The sequence below is a fragment of the Etheostoma cragini genome, chromosome 21 (assembly GCF_013103735.1).
Source record: "Etheostoma cragini isolate CJK2018 chromosome 21, CSU_Ecrag_1.0, whole genome shotgun sequence".
In the NCBI taxonomy this organism is placed as follows: domain Eukaryota; kingdom Metazoa; phylum Chordata; class Actinopteri; order Perciformes; family Percidae; genus Etheostoma; species Etheostoma cragini.
This window is the reverse complement of record NC_048427.1, coordinates 9,776,458-9,783,400: the sequence shown is the minus strand read 5'-3', so window position 1 is coordinate 9,783,400 and position 6,943 is coordinate 9,776,458. Positions and strand designations below refer to the sequence as shown.

At 39.0% G+C, this 6,943-nt stretch overlaps 1 protein-coding gene across 4 annotated transcripts in view; it reads left to right on the top strand.

Annotated features, from left to right (window-relative positions):
- Positions 1 to 586: 586 nt before the first annotated feature.
- The window catches only part of LOC117937118 (protocadherin-15-like), a 167,331-nt gene continuing 160,974 nt past the window's right edge, over positions 587 to 6,943 (top strand). For 2 of the 4 annotated variants that reach the window (XM_034860829.1, XM_034860828.1), the window contains exon 1: positions 587 to 1,015. The gene's annotated coding sequence lies outside the window, so the exon portion shown is untranslated. The remainder of the gene's footprint in view (positions 1,016 to 6,943) is intronic. The other 2 variants (XM_034860831.1, XM_034860830.1) reach the window with 1 other exon arrangement.

The following is a 6,943-nucleotide window of genomic DNA, read 5'->3' as shown; positions in this document are numbered from 1 at the left end:
GCCAAGTGTTAATTGCACGGTGTCTTCTCATCATCTGTATTGGCCAACAATGTCTTGCCTGGTCGTGCAGCATGCTGCAAGGTCCCCCCTTCTGGGACTGTGGTCACCTGTAGCAGATATGTGAGATAATCAGGCCATTTCCTAGCTTTTCAGCAAAGAATTGAAAACACGTCGCTGTTTAGTTTGAGGGAAGATATGGGAACATATTTTGTCTTCGGTGGTAACTTTTCAGTGTGGGTGGATACTGACTAGTTAACATTTGATGAGTTACTGTCCCTAACCGTGTTCCTATACTTCCCTCTCCGCCATGGGGCGCAAAGAGCAGAGCAACTACCCGGTAATCTCTGCGCTTTTGGCCGTGGACATAATTAGATTACGGCGGAGCACCGATCGCTGCTGCCGATTGCTGCTCCTGCGGTAAATGCGCGACTACCTTCCGAAACAACCTCCCTTCTGACTCCGCATCGCCTCTCTCTCTCTCTCTCTCTCTCTCTCTCTTTCTCTCTCTCGCTCTCTCTCTCTCTCTCTCTCGCGATGTGTCTCTCTAATATCGTTAGGTCTCTCTGTTTCTTCCTCCCCCTCTCTCTCTTTCTATCTGGTTGAGAACGCAAGGGGGAATACTAGAGGAGACAGGCTACTGTTACTTTGTCTCTCTCCGACAGAGCTCGTAGTTACCTTTTAAGTCCCACGCTGGAGACTTAAAGTAAAAGAAGACTAGAGGAGAAGGAGACTATTTTTCACTGCACAAAAGCCTGTGTCCTATTCTGTGTGTGTGTGTGTGTGTGAGAGTGTGACTTGATAATAAACTCATTTTTTCTCGTTTTGAAGGCGCGGACAACGACATTTTTCCCTCCCTAAAAAAAAGAAAAAAAGTGGAGTCGGGTGGATGAGTTGTGTGGATGTTATTTCCTGGATCGTCTCCTCTGGTTGTGTTTCACCGCGGCCCAGAGACTGCAACAGTGTGTGGAAAAGTAGATTTGTATGTCTAACAGATGGCTTCAACGAGGATAACGCGGTAAGTACAATGTGAACCTGTATGCTTTAATGAAACCTTTGCTCTGACTTATAGTATGTCTGTCTTACTCGGTGTTTACTGACCTGACGGCGTCCTTTTTATTGCATTTATTATGTTATGGTTGTATTATTCCTATCCTCTTTCTAGAATGTTATAGGTCTACACATGTCTCTAGTTTTCGGTAGAAATGAAGAAGTTATATATATATATATAATATGGGAATACTACAGCTGTTGACACTTGCATTGATAAACTCGCTTTCTACATCATTGTACCGACTAGTTTAAACAGTTGGAGCTGAGAATTCGCTGTCCATGGTGCTGAAACCGCCTGCGGAGGATTATTGGTGCTGGTTTGCTAAATTGACGACAACTCAGCAAATTTCTATTCAACACGCTGCTTTAGTTGATCTTAGATCTCCTCGAGCTATTGTTTATCAGTGATGGACAGGCAGTGATCCTAATGATAAAGGTTGCACTATCCTGGATTCACCACCGGGTATACCAGGGTATGTTGGATTATTTTTAAAGTGATATTAATGCGAATCAATTGAGATACATTGCATTTCGTGGGGTGGTTAAAATCCATTTTGTATGTAAAATAAGTATTGTTTTGGAATTGATCAGCAGTGAGTGATTCCCTGTCTCCTCTGAAATACCAAGAGGGTATGTAGTAGCCAATGATTTCAACAAGTAGACAGTGGAAGCGCTTATGAGCTGCCACAGTAAGAATATGTGGTGTGTCTCAGTGGTCCCGTCAAAAACAGGTTACCTTACAGCAGCCTGCGTGTCTTGGATTATAAAGAGAGAGAGAGAGAGAGAGAGAGAGAGAGAGAGAGAGAGAGAGAGAGAGAGAGAGAGAGAGAGAGAGAGAGAGAGAGAGTCATCCGATTACTTTAAATTAGGGGCAAGCTGTTGCCTCTTCAAGAGAGAGAGAGAGAGCAGATAGTGAGGGGAGAAAGTCAAAGGTGAAGAGGTGGGGGGGAAGTAAATTAGGTCTAACTGTTGTTCTTATAGATGATTGTGATACTTTTTAAATACCTTTATTACGAGCATTATCCTGCTCAAATGATGAACAAATGAGGCCTTCTATAACGTGAAGTTTTGCTCAGTCATGTGTGAAAGTGGCTAGTACACACAGATAGAGCTTTAAGGGCTCCATTACAAGCATTGACTACATATTGCTGCTGTGTCGGTGTGTAATGGTGAAGCAGAACGAGACTGCATTTGAGTCTTCAGTATGGACCTGAGTGTGTGTGTGTGTGTGTGTGTGTGTGTGTGTGTTTGGGAATGGTGGGATATTGTATGCGTGTGTGTGTGTGTGTGTGTGTGTGTGTGTGTGTGTGTGTGTGTGTGTGTGTGTGTGTGTGGAGGGGGGAATGGTGGGATTTTGTGCGTGTTGGTTTGTGTGGGAATGGTGGGATTGTGTGTGTGTGTGTTTGTGTGATACTGTGTGTGACTGTGTGTGAGAGAAGAGGGGTCAGACAGATAGAATGTGTTTCTTGAACCTGGGACCTGTCTGCTCGTCACCATGTCAAATCCTGTTAGTCACGCAGGGTGACAGAAGCACCTTTGATTTAAATAACTGCTGCTAAGTCCTTGCTGTTTGAATGGGAGATTGTCTGTGAAAGGATGAATTCCTGTATTTGGTTGATTAGGTAGTCGGTTAGGTATTAGCGCCGAAAAATAGTAAAATAAATTTAAAGTAAAGTAAGAATTAATTTAAATATTAAAATAAATTTAAAGTAAAGTAAGAATTAATTTAAATATTTAAATAAATTCTTACTTTGCTTCTTTACCTGATCTTGGAAAGAAGCATATTTTAGGTTATTCTTGTTAGAACACTGATATTTCTACTCCTTAATGTTAGTTACTTTACGACCCTTGCACTGACTGTACAAATCCTTGGAAAAAATAACCAACAACGCCAATTATAGTGAATGACCAAAACCATTTTAACATACAGTAGATCTTGGCATTGTGTCTTACAGGCAGTCTTGCACTGACTAAAAGGGATTCCTCGCTACTCTAAGTACTTCCTTGACTCTCCATTCAGCTTTTTCCATTCAACATTGTGATACAGTGTGGGAATCTAACAGCATTGACTACACTTTTGATATGCTAGTGCTGTTTGCTCTAAAACTGAAAATCCCCTGGATGCACATGTAAAGTGTGTAGTTTCAAAGTAAACTGGATTACAAGCAATGAGTATATTGTGAATTTACACACATGAAGTGTAAAACGTGAGCATTGCAGAGAGTTGTTTGCAATAATTTGAGGGTTTATTAATGTTACTGTAAATGTGGCAAAAATACATTTATGCTTTTCTTGCGGTGGTTCTCAATCTGGGTCCTACAGAGTCAAAGCCCTGCTAGTCCTCATTTTAGTCATCCGTTTATGGAATGATATATATATACTGTATATATATATATATATATATATATATATATATATATATATATATATATATATATATATATATATATATACTGTATATGATGCTAAATTGACTAAGTGGTTGGGTAAAACCCTAATTTGTCACACTACTATTAGTTGCTTCTTTTGCCTTTTATTATAAATTTAATACAGTACTTTTAATACTGTAAGGGTACCAGAGTGCCTCATTGTGGCTTTACATTTTGTTTTTATGCAGCATAATAGTCTATATGTATATAGAAAATTACCATGGGACCTACCTAGGCTATTAAAAATGCATGAAATATCAAGAATTTCAGTCTAGCTATTAGAAAATCAATACAAAAGATGTCATATGGTACCAAGAGGAATTTCATATTAAAATGCAATAGAAAACGTGCTAGACACAAATTAATGTGAGAAATATGAACGCCATATAGCTTCCATCATCTAGCCTGGCTAGTCAGATACAAGCCAACTAGAATGTTGCATGCTAAAATCATTGCTGTCAGATGTGTTCATTGTTGAAATAAAATAATTTGTGGCTTCTGCTTAAAGTAATGCTGGTGTAGACAGATTTTTCTTATTACAACTGCAGTGAGAGTATAGGGCTGTTGTTGTCTTACTGGGGCCAAACAGGGCCAGAGCTTACTGAGTAACCTGGTTTCCACAGAGCTTGGCGTGGCCTGTAGAGCCCTACTCAGATTTCATTACAATCACCTGAGGCGGCCCTGACTGTGGTACACATTTGAATGTACTGTCCTTCACCCCTGGCAGTTAATACTCATTTCTTTTATCAACACCTCAACCTTGGTGTTGGTGAAAAGTTTAAGGAGAACAACTAAAATGGCTTGATAAAAAAAAAAAAAAAAGAAGATTCTATAAAAGCATTATCATAGAAATTAGTGTGATCTTGCATGACCTACATGACAATACTCTTGAGTTTGACAAGACGTTTGTTTATTTTTTAAGATATGAAGGTGAGCTTATAGCATCAGAATGTTCAACATTTTCAGAATGTATGTAACATATTTAGTAAAAAGCCCCGTGTCTATGATTAGTCTTGTAAAAAAAAAAGGCTGCTTTGCTGGATAATTTCTTTGTTTTGTTTTTATTTAAAGGTTTTAGTTTCATGGGACCTTTAATTAGCTAAGGTTGAAATAGCTTTGGTGATGATGGAATAATTAAGCAATGACCTTAATTAAAATGTTGTATCTGACTCACAACTCCCCTCAACCTACGTGCTAATTATTACACAAATGCATCAATCAAAAGACAGCAATAACTCACTGATATACAAACAACACTTAATAATTTGGTGTAGTTTATTTCCAAACATGTAGACTATTTTGGGGGTGGTTTTCTGTTAACCAAATCATCAACACTACCACATTATTGAAGATCAAGTCCAGCGCAGCTCTTCTTTACTTTTACCAACAGATCTCTCTATATTCACTTAAGATTTAAAGCCCTCATTTACAGTAGCTTCATTCACATTGTACTTACTTTGCACCTGTGATATATAACCTCTCTGTGTGTATTTGTTCTCTTCCTCCGAGCGGCCACAGTACCTATTAGAAAGATGTCGTATTGAATTAGCCACACTCATGTGAGCACCACTAACTATTCCTACTTCTGACAGATTGTAGGCTATGGCTGAGTTCTTCCATTTCTATCTAAGGGTAGAAGTGGACAGTCTAATCCTCCTAGGTATTGGCCAATTCTCTGTGTATATCATGAGTATATGTTCCCTATCTCTTATTCTTCTTATTAAGATTTTTGCAAATTGACAGTACGGCCCAACTCCTATGCATTCACAATGTAGGTGAACCAATTTTGCCCATTTACAAACTTATGATTTTTTTTTGTGTGTGTGCATTTTTGAATACACCCCAGATAATAAGGGTTGGTAATTTTGTTGTTTTTATTCAAGTAAACTCACAATTTTGAATTTGGAACTTCATTTAAAACTTACCAGACAGTGTTGTTGTACCTCTGCTGGGAGTTATGGCTTCGGTTTAATGCTCAGAAGAAGCTGGCATAGACATGTCTTGTAAGTTAGTTAGGCCTCTGTGAACAACACTAGCTGCTTGGTAACTAAAAACTTCCAACGGTTCTAATAGTTTCCTCCAGAGCAAGCAACAGTGCGACAGTGGCGAGGAAAAACTCCCCTTTGGGAAGAAACCTCGGACAGACCCAGGCTCTTGGTAGGCGGAGTCTGACAACCTGTCGGGGTTAGACTAAAGAGTGGCAATAAATGTCCCCAAAAAAAAGTATTTTGTAGTAGTTCTTTGTAGTGGTTTGTGGCAAAGCAGGGCACTGTGCGGCATAACAAGGCACAACAGGACATTTATAATAACATCATTCCTTTTTCATTTTGTCATGTTTACAGTTGTGCTCTCATTGGCCAGAGACAAGGCTAAATTCTAACATGCTGGTCTCTCGGTTGGTATATCGGATTACTATGAGACACTACATGGGATAAAATGATCTATTACTGCGCCCGACGCCCAGTGTTGTTTCTGACCTGATTTCTTGTAGACTGAACCCAGCATTACATAACACTGAAAAGGCTGTTTCAAAGGATACAATTCCGGTAGATAAATACTTTATCATAAACTATGTATTTATTAATTGAGTTTTTGTGGCCTAAAAGTAGTAAAAGCAGCTATAAACTATGTCTCAAATGTCAATGTGAAGACACTGTACAAGAAGCGCTCATAGTGATGAATGTAAAGAGAACTGGAAACGGTAAATAAACAGATAATGGATTAACAAGTTTAAAACTTGCCCTGTTTAAGCCTGTTGGATGCCAAATCTAGCAGGAGGACAACGCGGTGTAGACTGCACCGATTGTTGTCATCGGTCTCGCTACTGACAGCACTAAAAAACAAAAAAAAACAGAGCTACATGTTGAAATTGACCTGAATTCTCCTTTAAAAGGTAATAATATGTGAACTGTACCCAACTTTATGAAATATATATTGGACGCCAGTCTTCTCTGTAATTATTAATGTCTTCACAGCAATAAACACAGGCTCACGCCATCTGTGATGCTGAAGAGTTTACTTTAGTTTATGATCTTTATTCTGAGGTATTCCGTTCACACTGGGGGAAGTTTTGAATGACTTTGGTTGTTGTGGTCTAACTTCAATGCTGGAATGTTTACCCTCATTGACATTTGTCCGAGTTTGATGGTTGCTGTGCCAGGTGCGGTTTCGAATGCTTCTGTGTGAGAGGGATTGAGTTTACATTCAACAATATACCCAAGATAATTGTTCCTAACAAGATTGTCTGCCTCCTGGCCAAAACACTGCCTGGAATCTGCATATCTGGCAACTCAGGCAGGAGAAACAAAGAGGCCAATTAGCAAGAGCTGCCTAACTTATTTTCTTTGTGACCACATTTCTATTATTATTTTAATATTTATTACTTTTAATGGGCCTTAGCAACTTTATTAAATTTTAACCACAGTGAGTAACCACTTTACATGATTCCAAAAGGCAAATTTAAG